Raw genomic sequence first — 13,797 nt, 5'->3', positions numbered from 1 at the left:
CTGCCTCCTGGCCAGTCTTCTACTGCCAGCACTTATGATATTTTACCTGTAGGCTTTCTCTGGCTTCCAGAGCCTATTCTGCCTGCCATCACAGCTGGCTGGAAGTGTCTGGAAATGAGCACAGACCTCAGCTTCCTCATCCCTCCCAGAGGACAGCTCGGAGGCACGTGTTCTACATTGACTGCAGCGCTCCCGAGGAGGGCTGAGCCCCGAGAGCTATAGTTGTGGCCTGTACATCACTTTACTGTTACTTGTTTTCTTACCTCCCCAACCTCACTTCTCTCTTTCCCTACTAATAGTTCATGAGATCACTTCTAAAGGAAAACTATTTCTCTACTCTCCACACTTCAGACACCAAATATGTGGGAGATTTCTTCCCTTACCAACTAACTGCCCAACTCTCTGGACATCCAACTAGGTGTCCTACAATTTTTTTTGTAGTTATATGGTTTTATGAACATAAATATGACGTGCACAACAAGCTGTCTATTCATTTCTTCACTGCACAGCCTGGCGTTGGGATTGGTGACTCTGATTGCCAGCTGGGCTGCTTTTTCCATAATAGCTTTGCGGTTCTTGGAGGAGACGTTGTGAGCAACCTCTGCACAGTAAGATTTGTTGCACATCAGCAGCACTTCAAGCTCCTTGACGTTGTGCACTGGCAACTTACTGAAGCCACTGGGCAACATGTGCTTTGTCTTCTTGTTGCTCCTGTAACCAATGTTGGGCATCAAGATCTGGCCCTTGAATCTTCTGCGCACCCTATTGTCAATGCCTCTTGGCTTCCGCCAGTTGCACTTAATTTTGACATATCGGTCTGACTGGTGCCGGATGAACTTCTTGGTCCTCTTTTTAACGATCTTGGGCTTCACCAAAGGTCTGAGGGCAGCCATGTTGCCCAGTAACAGATGGCTGCCCGGTGTCCTACAATTTAATTCAGTTCTGGAGTGAGATTCAGACTTCACAAGTTTAAGGGCTCAATCCCATGAGACTGCCCTCACTGCAGATGCTAGTTGCAAATAATGGGTCCCTGTGGAACCCACACTTCTGACGGGGCTATGAAGTCAGTTTCCCTATTCTCAGTTTAATTATTTGCTGGAATGGCTCACAAAACTCATGGAAACATTTACTTACATTTGCCCATTTATTATAAAGTGTATGATAAAGGATACAGGTGGATACCAAATGAAGAGGTACGTAGGGTAAAGTCCAGAAGGGTTCTGAGCACGGGAGTATCTGTCCACATGGAGTTGGGGTATGCTCACCTCCTGGCACATGAACGTATTCATCAAATTGGGAGCTCTCTGAACCCCGTAGCTGAGGGATTTTTATGGAGACTTTATGTAGGCAAGATGGATTTTTACCTCAATCTCCAGCCCCTCTGTCCTCCCCAGAGCATGGAGCATGGAGCTGAGAGTTCTAAACTGTCATGGCTTGGTCTTTCTGGTGACCAGCCCCCATTGTGAAGCTACCCAGGAGTCCTCTCATTAGAGCAAAAGATGCTCCTATAATCCAGGAAAGTCTAAGGGATTTAGGAGCTCTGTCTGTAAGATTCTTCTGTCACCCCCATTACTCAGGAAATTATAAGGTTTTAAGAGCTCTTTGTCAAGAACTGAGAGCAGAGACCAAATATGTATTTCTTATTAAGTCACAACCTCCTGAATAAATGCTTGCCAAGGTAGACTCTCATGACTCAGTGCCTGACACTGTGGGAGGCACTTGTGGTACCACCTGTGTCCTGGGGGCCACAAAGAGCATTAATCAAGGTCATAACTTCTGGAGCCTTGATTGTCCAGGGTTCTAAGTGTCAAGGTCACCATGCAGTAGTTGTGTGATGTTAGGCAAGTTATGTAACACTCTTTGTCTTGCTTTCCTCATTTATGAAATAAAGTAATAGTCATATCTCATAAGGTTGTTGTGAATGTTAAATCTCTCATGCAAAACACAGTAATGTCTGGCGCATAGTAAGCTATTAGTATAATTACCACTGTTAACCAACAGCACTACCCTTTCCGTAGCTCTCCAATTCAGAAATCTCAAAGTTAATCTTAATGCCTCTCTCTCCTCCTGAAAGCCTCATAACCAAGTCTAGTCAAGCTTGTCCTATCAATATCTCTGAAGTTTGTCCAGTGCTCTCTGTACTCTGCCACTAGCTGAGCTCCCTGCTGGATCATTGTGACAGCCACCTAACTGGCCTCTTCGCCTCCAAGAGCGTCCTGTAATTGCCTGATTCCTACATTGTAGCCTAGAGGAGCTTTCTGAAAAGCCATGATCTGTATGCCACATGCCTACCTAAACCTGCTCAGAGACCCCCTGTTTTTCTCAGGAGAAAATCCAAGCTCCTGCCCTTGGCATGAAGGACCCTACAAACCCCCTCCATGACCTGACCTCTTCCAGTCCTTCAGCCTGACCTTTACTTGTTCTGCCTTGTACAATACATCCAGTCTCGTTAAACTGCCTCTAGCTTTCAGCACACACCACATGGTTTCACACATTTGTACTTTGCTCATTTTGGTTGTGCTACCTGAAATACCTTTTCCATCTTTCTTCGTCTGGATACAATTTATTTTATTTTCTGAATTCAGTTCAGATGTCTCCTCCTTCAGGAAGCCTTCCTGGATGCCCAGTCTCAGCCTAGTGATCCTCTTCTTTATTCCTTCTTGCATGTATATGCAAGTATATACAAGTATACACATCTTGTATACTCCAAAATCACCACATTCTACTCTATAGAAATATTAACTACTTGTTTCTTCAGTTAGATGGCAAGATCTCTTAAGACAGAATCTGAATCTAATTCATGTTTGTATCTCCAGAATCCAGCACAGTACTTGGCACATAATCTGTGTTTCTTTTATTTTTGTTGAAGTGAACTGATATGCAAGGAGACACAAAAGCTTGCAGAGAAGGCAGTATACAGACTGGGGTTTAAAAGTGGCTGTTAAAATGGGACAGACCAAGCCTCCCTGTCTAGTGCAGTGAGCTCAAAGACAAGTATTCATTCTCTCCTTCAGCAGCCTTCCCATCCCCCATCCCTGTAAGGTTCCAATTTGGCCCAAAGCAGTCTCTGGCTCACAGTGTCCATCTGTTGTTCTCTGTGCTGCAGAGATACTTACTGTCACCTTGTTGTCAGGCCCAGGAAGCTCTGCCTGGCCCTCAGAGGTCAGTGACAGTTAAGGGGCCTGCAGTAGACAAACAGACCCTCTGTGGGCTGGGGCCTGCAGGAGAGTATTTGGAGAGAAACATGAGAAACCCAGATTAGGCTTGTCTCTCTGCCTGCTGAGCTCGATGTTTATTGTTCTAGCCCCAGTGTTTGGAAATGTCAGGCTCAGGCTGACTTTTCACTCCTCTGGCTTCGCCACAGGGTTCAGAAAGGCACTGTGCCCACAGGGGAGGTTTTGGAAGAGCTTCCTTTCTCTGACTGTCTCTGCAGTTTTGGGATACCACAAGTTGTTTGTGTTTCTGGTTTCTGAATGTTTCCACAGGGCCATCTGGAGGGGAAGTTCAGTGTCTGATTGACAAGGCTGTTGGGGCAGAAGGAGGGTCATGGGTGCCCCACATACGATGGCAGCATCTGGGCTGGCTGGCTGGCCAGCTAGTCCAATAGAGGGAACAAGCTTGCCCTATGTCAAGGGTGGTTGTGGCCTTTTGTTTTGGTATTTCTCACAACTAGTGCCCTTTCCTCATTTGGGGCTTTAGTTTAGAATCTTGAATTTTGGTACTTTGGTTTCTTACTCATTTTCCCCCCAAGAATGTTTATTAGGAACCCATATGTGGGGAGGCAATGAGGAGATAAATTATGGTCTTTCCCTCAGAGTTCATAGTTCAGTTGGGAAGAGAAATAGAAAAATAGTGATGAGAGGTCACTGCTCTAACAGAGCTAGTACAAGTTTCCTTGAGATAGAGGGACTCTGTGTGTCAAGACACAGGGAGACGTGACCATATCCTCAGGTAGGAGCAGGAATTCAGTGTGTGATCACACCCTGTCTGGGAGCCGAGTTCCCAGCTTATTACAAACGCTTGGTAAGAAGCAGCTCTCCACTCCCACTGCTTCTAGACTCTGGTAACACTCGGCAATACTCATGAGGTGGGAACTTCCCTATCTGTCCTCAGTAGAGACTGACCGGTAGTCAGAGCTGCCAGGACCAATAGTCTCTGATGTAAAAGCTATGTTTGTGCCTCTTGACCCCCAAATGTGTAGGAAGTCAGCAGGGTGGGAGATAAAGGGAGCTTGGTGTCTTTAAGCCCCTTGCAGACAGTGGAGTTGCTCTGGAAGTGGTGAGATGCACACGCTCAGAGTCGAAGATGTGGCTGCACACAGGCTGTCAGAAGGAGCTGGAGAAGCCAGCGGGGCTGTAATTAACAGGACCTGTAATTGTGGCATAAATAAGCACCCAGGCACTGACAACTATTGTTATTGAAATGTCATGTTTTGAATGTGAAAATACAGTTAAAATGTAGAGAAGCTGGGTGATAGTAACGTATGCAAATATGCTTCAATTAAAGCTCAGCAACCACTGGCTTAAAGTAAAGGACTTGATTTAAATACTTAAGCAAATATTATAATGGCTCCTGTGACAGGTGACAAAAATGGAAATTGACACTGCAAACATCACCAGGAAATACATACTCCCAGACCTTCCTGTGTGTGTGACGATGACTAAAGAAAACCAGTTCCCAGTGCGGGGATTCTCTAAATTGATCTCTGGGACATCCAGGGCTTGAGGGATGAGTCTCCAGGCCTTCAGATGGCAGGTCCAAGTGGGTATGAATGAAGCAATGACCATGTTTGCCTGAAATAATCTGTTGACCTGCTCTCTCCCCCAGCAGATCTTCAGCCACCTGAGAGTAGCAGTCATGCTGATTCACTTCCTGATTTATCTCTATTCTTGGCCCCCCCTGTCCTGTGCCCTGCGCATGGTAGCATTCAATATGTAGTTGTTGAGATGCAATTCTCTGTATTTTTACCCCTGGAAATTTGACAACCACTAGTGGATCTTATGGTCCATGACCTCTTTGGCACCTTGGCAACTCTGGCTTCTTAAATGTACAGCCAGTCTTAATCTCCCTGTTTCTTCTCTGGCTGGAATCCCATGAGTCTGCCTTCTCAGCAAGGAGAATGCATCAGTTCTGTGCCTTCCTGTGGAGGATGCGTGCTCATTGGTGGACGCCTTAATGATAAAGATCAGTAAAAGAAGAACTTGAGGGGCCTGGGTCCTTTCTATGACACTCAGTATTGTAAAATTACAGTTTACTTATGAGAATGAAAATTATTACTTTTAAGTGACCAGGAATTATTTCAATGAGGGCAGAAGGGGTTAGTTCCAATAAATAAATGTTTAGAGTTGATAGAAGATGTGTAAACAGGTCCTCAATCTATAAAATTTGCCAATTCATAATGCTAAGGACATTATAAATACATAGTGATATTATAAGAAAAAATACATAGTAATTGTGTGTGAGATTCAGAGTAGAATGAAGGAAACCCATCTTGTATTGGGGAAGATACATCTTTAATCTTTTGTGGTCATACCTTTCTGGTGGTACTTTTCTTAAAAACAAAAGATATAGGGTTAAATATAGTGGCCTTGAACCACTGTTAATGAATTTAGTTAGATGTTAATGGTCACTGTTAATGGTCATTAGCAGACATTGATATTATTTGTTAGTTACTTATTATTCACTAAGCATTTAACTGACACCACTTCATGTTATCTGCATAATAGGCCCTACATGGTAGATATTACTCTCCTGTAACTGATAAATTATGGATCATAAAATTAAGTGATTTTCCAAATTGTATAGTTAGTGAGTAGTAGATAGGTTTTAAAAATCCAACCTTACAGTCTCTGTCTTTTAACTGGTATGGTTAGATTACTCATACTTAATACAGTTGTTGATATGGTTGGATTTAGGTCTACCATTATTCATTTTCTGTCAGTCTTTTCTATTTTTGATTCCCTTGTTACCTGTTTAGTTACTTTTGAATTATTTGATTTACTTATTTTTAGTATTTCATTTCAACTTATTTATCAGGTTTTTGGACTCTTTTCTTTGTGTTATTTTTTTAGTACTTGCTCTAAGGATTACAATGTATGTACTTAATTATCCACAGCCTAGTTGAAGTTAGTATTTCACCACTTCAAGTAGAATGGAGAAACTCTAGAATCATCAGGTCTCTTTTTCCTCCCCCTTTGTGTTATAGTTGTGTATATCACCTTTACATACATTGAAAATCCCAGCAAACAATGTTATAATTTTTACTTTCAACTGGAACATCTATTTTAAAGTCCTCAGGAGGAAAAAAAAAGTCTTTTATATTTATCCACATATTTATCATTTTAGTTGCTTTTCCTTGTCTCCTGAAGATCCAAGGTTCTCTGTTTACATTTCTTTTTAGAATTCCCTTTGACATTTCTTCTATAGCATGTCTGCTGGTTATAAATTTTCTTAGTTTTCTTTCATCTGAGAATGTTTTTAAAGAATATTTTTGCTAGATATAGACTTACTGAGCTTCTTGCACCTGTAAATTTATGTCTTTCACCTAATTTTGAAAGTTCTTAGTCATTCTTTCTTCAAAGACTCTTTCTCTTCTCCTCAGGGGACTTAATGGCCTTTTCATGTCATCCCAAGTTCCTAAGGCTCTGTTTGCTGGTTTGTTTTCATTTTTCTTTCTCAGATTGTAAAATTTCTACTGATTTACCTTCAAGCTCTATTTAGGCCACCTAGTTAACGTTTTTAAAAATTTCAGATGTTTTATTTTTCAGATCTAAAATTTCCAGTTGGTCCTTTTTTATGATTTCTGTTTCTCTGCTGAGAACTTTCCACTCATTTTGGGTGTGTTTACCTATGCCTCTACCTCATGCAAGAGAGTTCTAATAGCTCTTTTAAAGTTTCAAAGTGCCTATCTGATAATTCCAACATCTGGATCAGTTCTTGTTTAGCATATGATGATTGTCTTTTCTCTTGAGATTTGGTCACATTTTCTTGCTTCTTTGTCTGTCAAGTGATTTTAGATTGCATCCTGGATTATATAAATGCTGTGTTGTGCCTCGCCTGCATCCTGTTAAAATCCTCTAGAGAATGTTGATTTTTTAATTTTGTTTTCATCTGGTTTAGTCAGGATTAGACTGTAAATTTTGTCTTCCTTTCTGTGGGTAGTGGTTCACAGCTCATTTCTCAGCCCTTGCTATATGCATCCATCCACAGCTTAGAGCTGACCCTGGGATTTGTGTGGGTTTGTATACAGAACTAAGAGATTTTCTTCTCCAGATCTCTCCTGTCTATTATTTCCCTCACCCTGCCCACTTCCAAAACCCCCTTTTCCCAATTCCACTGGCTAGAAAAAGTGTTTCAATCAGAGTTTTAGCTGCAAGTGCCAGCAATGGGTCATGGTTCCATGTGTGAGCCTTGCCCCATTGTGTGAGCCATCCTATGACATTGCTGTGTGAGGAAAGGGAAAGAAAGCCCCAGGAGGTCATCCTATATTGTTTGCATCTCCAGGTGTTAGTTCCTCTTCACAGTCTGCTTGCTTTGGTTTCCTTTCCCAGTCCTCAGAGAGTTGCTTTTTTGTGTTTTGTCCAGAGTCATTTAGCTGTAATCAGTGTGAAAGAGAGAGGCTTCTGGGCTTGTTCCATCTTGGGATATAAGGATATCCTTATGGTAGAGGTAGGGTTTGAATGCAAAATTGACCACAAAGCTTCCATGTTTCTATGTACTGCATGTTTCTATGTACTACACCACCATTCTTTTGCTTTTATAAATATATGACTACCGAATTGGCCTAAAGGTTATCCACCTTTGCACACTGTGTTTGTGATTCAGTAAAGGAGGCAGAACCAGCACAGACCCAGGTAGTTTATCTTTACTGTAGAAACAAATGAATTACATGATTTGCTCACTTACCCAACAATTGGCTTCTCCTATGGATGACAGCCCCCTCCACTCCCAGAAGCACCCCCCACCCAAGTTGTGCATAATTGTCCTGAGAATTGTTGAATTGCTTCTGTACTATGGCTATGGAGAGAGGCTAGAAGAACCCAGGGCGGGGGAAGGGGAGTGGGAGTGGATCAATTGCAGAACCAAGTGCAAACAAAACTTTCTTTTTACATTTTATTCTGTGAAAAGAACACAAGAAATGCAAACAAGCGAAGTAAATCCCCCCCAGGGGAAATGGATTTAATTATAGAACAATCCTGCCAAAAAAAAAAAAATCTGAAAAATAATTAATACCAGCACACTGAGTTTCAAACACACACACACAGAGTAAGGGGTTGCAGAAGACAGATGAGGGAGGAAGAAAAAGGATAGAAGGTCCTGCTTATGATTTGTAGTTTCAGGGGCAATGCTCCATTTTGTGTAAGTGTGTGTATATATGTGGTGGGGGTAAGGGTTTTTCTTCTTAAAATTCTACACAGAATAGTTCTGAGCTGCACATATTTTACTGTTTCAATTAGCAAAGATTACTATTTGTTTTTCTTTCTTTCTAAGCACTGAGGCAGTAATTACGCCTGCGATGAGAGAGTTTTTGTAGGCCGCTTTCTCATTTTGTGGGCACTCCCTGAATAAAATATAATAATAAACTATAATGAAATAAAGTTGGTTCATTGGAGAAGACTGTCCTCTCCTAACAGACAGACCATTAAAGGTGGATTGGGGAAGAAGATCAGCAAGCAACCATCATAAATGTATCATCAGGCAAATTAGCAAAGCATTTACTACTCAATGGTGGGAGAGAGTCCTTTCCAATAACTTTCTCTAATGCCACCATAATTGGGGAAATATTTGATGCTGCACAGCTGTGCAGCTCGTTATCTGGATGGGCATTCAGCTCTGCTGTCTAAGCCCGGGTGTTTTCTGTAGACAGGATTTCCAAAACGTTCAGAGGTTCTGGTTAGGTATAAGCATCCCATGGCTGTCTGGGAACTACTGGAATTTACAGTAGGAGCTTGGAGAGGGTCATGGTTAAGAGTTTCTCCCCCAGGGCTATGTTTACAGAACTTTCAGAAGCCAGTCTGTTTGGTTTTGAGATCTGGATAACATGGGGGAACATTACCACCACTACAGCTTATCCTTTGGGAGTGAGGTTTAGGGACACAATTTTTTTTAACCTGTAGCTAATCATAATGCTTACCTCCCTTTACAGTTTGTAAAAGGTTTCCAGAGACATCAATTCATTTGATCTTCACAACAATGTTGGGGGTAGATGATGATTATACTCATTTTACAGCCTGACGAACTGAAGTTCCCAGAGGAATAAGAAACTCAGCCAAGATCAAACAATGACTTAAATGGAAGAGTCTGGGATTTTAATTCTGCTTTTCCCATAATTGAAAACATATCTCTTAGCAGTGTCCCCATCCATTGCTCAGCTTGTCTTGGAAAATGAAGACTTATGTCAGTCATGTGTCCTCCACAGATGGCAAGCTCCAGCTAGTCAGGGATGGAATAAGCATGTCTTCCTTCTGATACAGTACTTCAGCACCTGCCCTGGTCCTGTGTTCCACATAAGGGATCCTTCATGAGTCTGGGTTGCTGGAAGACTGGTATGTACAATGGAAATCAGGGGCCTCCAATATCTAGTATAGTGCCCAGTATATGTTAGTTGCTCAATTTTTGAGTAATGAGTGAATAAACATTAAGAAGCAGCCATGTGGGGCAAATATGAAGTGTGGATGAGATAGGGAGGGAAAGTCAGAATAAAGGTCATCTAGTAAGGAGTCATGCAACACGAACAGCAAGAACCTTTGAGAGGAAGGTGTAGAGGCATTGGAAGAATTCATGCTTCAGGCTTTCCAAACAGCCAGACAGGAAAAACTGGGCTATGACTAATTCCTTTGCTCAAAAGAGGGATGTTTGGGGGCTGTCCTTCCATGGCCTAGCATAACCGGCTGGAACTCCTTGGGTTTTGAAACTAGAGGTCTTAGAAGTGATCTCAGATCAGCTGCCTTTTATGTCTACCTTCTCTGTCTCTTGTATCTTGATCTCCTTGAATGCCCACATTGTCTATTGAAATAATGATAGATTTGAAAACAAAAACCCTGAGACACATGGGCCACAAGGACTCCACTAGGAGGCACCGGGGACTCATTTCATCCTTTCTTGTTTCTGTGGGGAGAAGTTCCTCCAAATTTTGCAGGCTTCTCCATTTACATAGGCAAAGGCTTAAATCTACAAGCTGCCCTCGGCTTTGGTTATTCTACCGGGAGTAGGACATTAAGAGGCCATCTGTACCCCAATGTTTATAGCAGAAATGGCCACGGTCGCCAAACTGTGGAAAGAACCAAGATGCCCTTCAACAGACGAATGGATAAGGAAGATGTGGTCCATATACACTATGGAGTATTATGCCTCCATCAGAAAGGATGAATACCGGGACGCCTGGGTGGCTCAGTGGTTAAAGCCTCTGCCTTCGGCTCAGGTCATGATCTCAGGGTCCTGGGATCGAGCCCCGCGTCGGGCTCTCTGCTCAGCAGGGAGCCTGCCTCCTCCTGTCTCTCTCTGCCTGCCTCTCTGCCTACTTGTGATCTGTCAAAAAAAAAAAAAAAAAAAAGGATGAATACCCAACTTTTGTAGCAACATGGATGGGACTAGAAGAGATTATGCTGAGTGAAATAAGTCAAGCAGAGAGAGTCAATTATCATATGGTTTCACTCATTTGTGGAGCATAACAAATAGCATGGAGGACAAGGGGAGATAGAGAGGAGAAGGGAGTTGGGGGAAATTGGAAGGGGAGGTGAACCATGAGAGACTATGGACTCTGAAAAACAATCTGAGGGGTTTGAAGCGGTGGGGGGTGGGAGGTTGGGGGAACCAGGTGGTGGGTATTAGAGAGGGCACGGATTGCATGGAGCACTGGGTGTGGTGCAAAAACAAGGAATACTGTTGTGCTGAAGAAAAAAAAAAAAAAAGAGGCCAAGAAATCCTTTCTGCAGGGGCTTGTGCAGAACTTCTTAGACACATGTTATCAAACTAATGGACACTGCTAGCTTAGTCAGGCTCCTTGAACTACTTGGGACCTCAGGCTGTGCAGGTCTATGATCCAGAGCAGTCAGTGTTCTACTACTCCTTGTTCTTCTGCCCCTACAATCCTCTCATTTACTCTTTCGTGCCTTCTCTGCAAGCTCTACGTTCTATCTTCCACTCCTGATCTCTTGCCTTCTCTTTCCATTGTTCTCTCTGGCGCTGTTTCTCAGACTGAACTCCCTACACATCTGTGCTACTCCCTGTAAACTCAGGCCTTAACCAAAACTCTGATTTTCCTTATAGACGCTGCTTCCTTTCTTCTCATGGGCCAGAGGAGGTGTTGGCACTCTCTTAGCCTCACTGCAGCCATTTTCAGACTCTTAACTGAAGACCAAGTCTCTGTCCTTTGTGGCTTGAGTTGTAGGGTGAAAGTATCTTTAATTCCTCCCAATTGTTTTCACTACAGAGTTCACCATCACATGCTATATTGTCTAGATTTTCTTTTTTTTTTCTTTTTATTTATTTTTAAAATTTCTTTTCAGTGTTCCAGAATTCATTGTTTATGCACCATACCCATTGCTCCATGCAATACGTGTCCTCCATAATACACACCTCCAGGCTCACCCAACCCCCCACCCCCCACCCTTCCAAAACCATCAGATTGTTTTTCAGAGGCCACAGTCTCTCATGGTTCATCTTCCCCTTCCATTTCCCCCAACTCCCTTCTACTCTCCATCTCCCCATGTCCTCCATATTATTTCTCATGCTCCACAAATAAGCGAAACCATATGATAATTGACTCTCTCTGCCTGATTTATTTCACTCAGCGTAATCTCTTCCAGTCCCGTCCATGTTGCTACAAAAGTTGGGTATTCATCCTTTCTGATGGAGGCATAATACTCCATAGTATATATGGACCACATCTTCCTTATCCATTCGTCCGTTGAAGGGCATCTTGGGTTCTTTCCAAAGTTTGGCATCAGTGGCCATTGCTGCTATGAACATTGGGGTACAGATGGCCCTTCTTTTCACTACATCTGTATCTTTGGAGTAAATACCCAGTAGTGCAATTGCAGGGTCATAGGGAAGCTACATCTGTATCTTTGGGGTAAAGAAGCTCAATTGCGGAGGAGGAGTCAAGATGGCGGAGAAGTAGCAGGCTGAGACTACTTCAGGTAGCGGGAGATCAGCTTGATAGCTTATCTAAAGATTGCAAACACCTACAAATCCAACGGGAGATCGAAGAGAAGAGGAACAGCAACTCTAGAAACAGAAAATCCACCACTTTCTGAAAGGTAGGACTGGCGGAGAAGTGAATCCAAAGCGACGGGAAGATAGACCACGGGGGGAGGGGCCGGCTCCTGGCAAGCGGCGGAGCAACGGAGCACAAAATCGGGACTTTTAAAAGTCTGTTCCGCTGAGGGACATCGCTCCAGAGGCTTAACCGGGGTGAAGCCCGCGCAGGGTCAGCGTGGCCTCAGGTCCCGCAGGGTCACAGAAGGATCGGGGGTGTCTGAGTGTCGCAGAGCTTACAGGTATTAGAACGGGGAAGCCGGCTACAGAGACAGAGCCGAGGAGTGAGCTCTAAGCTCGGGGTTACCTTGAACCGGTCGCAGGCTCGGTCAGCTCGGAGCGCGGCCGGAGGCAGGCTGACGGGAGTAAATCGGCGCTGGTCTCTGAGGGCGCACTGAGGAGTGGGGCCCCGGGCTCTCGGCTCCTCCGGGCCGGACACCGGGAGGCCGCCATCTTCATTCCCGCCCTCCGGACTCTACGGAAAGCGCTCAGGGAACAAAAGCTCCCGAAAGCAAACCCGAGCGGATTACTCAGCCCGGCCCCTGGTAAGGGCGGTGCAACTCCGCCCGGGGCAAAGACGCTTGAGAATCACTACAACAGGCCCCTCCCCCAGAAGATCAACAAGAAGCCCAGCCAGGACCAAGTTCACCTACCAAGGAGTGCAGTTTCAATACCAAGGAGAGCAGCGGAATTCCAGAAGAGGAGAAAGCAAAGCACGGAACTCATGGCTTTCTCCCCATGATTCTTCAGCCTTGCAGTTAATTTAATTTTTTTTCTTTTTCAATTTATTTTTCTTCTTCTGCTAAATTTTTTTAACTTTTACCCTTTCCTTTTTAAACGTTTTTTAACTAGTTTATCTAATATATATATTCTTTTTTTCCTTTTTATATTTTTTCTTTATTGGTTTTCTTTTTTTAATTGTTTCTTTTTTTTTTCTTCTTCTTCTTTCTGAACCTATTTTTATCCCCTTTCTCCCCCCTCACGATTTGGGATCTCTTCTGATTTGGCTAAAGCATATTTTCCTGGGGTTGTTGCCACCCTTTTAGTATTTCACTTGCTCCTTCATATACTCTTATCTGGACAAAATGACAAGGCGGAAAAATTCACCACAAAAAAAAGAACAAGAGGCAGTACCAAAGGCTAGGGACCTAATCAATACAGACATTGGTAATATGTCAGATCTAGAGTTCAGAATGACGATTCTCAAGGTTCTAGCCGGGCTCGAAAAAGGCATGGAAGATATTAGAGAAACCCTCTCGGGAGATATAAAAGCCCTTTCTGGAGAAATAAAAGAACTAAAATCTAACCAAGTTGAAATCAAAAAAGCTATTAATGAGGTGCAATCAAAAATGGAGGCTCTCACTGCTAGGATAAATGAGGCAGAAGAAAGAATTAGCGATATAGAAGACCAAATGACAGAGAATAAAGAAGCTGAGCAAAAGAGGGACAAACAGCTACTGGACCACGAGGGGAGAATTCGAGAGATAAGTGACACCATAAGACGAAACAACATTAGAATAATTGGGATTCCAGAAGAAG

The 13,797-nt window shown here is 43.3% G+C and overlaps 1 pseudogene; it reads right to left on the bottom strand.

The window, feature by feature from the left end:
• Positions 1 to 386: 386 nt before the first annotated feature.
• Positions 387 to 908, bottom strand: LOC111154019 (annotated as a pseudogene).
• Between the last annotated feature and the right edge of the window lie 12,889 nt (positions 909 to 13,797).

This window comes from Enhydra lutris, unplaced genomic scaffold, assembly GCF_002288905.1.
Source record: "Enhydra lutris kenyoni isolate GAN:26980312 unplaced genomic scaffold, ASM228890v2 scaffoldscaffold34, whole genome shotgun sequence".
NCBI classification, from domain to species: domain Eukaryota; kingdom Metazoa; phylum Chordata; class Mammalia; order Carnivora; family Mustelidae; genus Enhydra; species Enhydra lutris.
The sequence above is the reverse complement of the archived record's forward strand: the minus strand, read 5'-3'. Positions and strand labels throughout refer to the sequence as shown.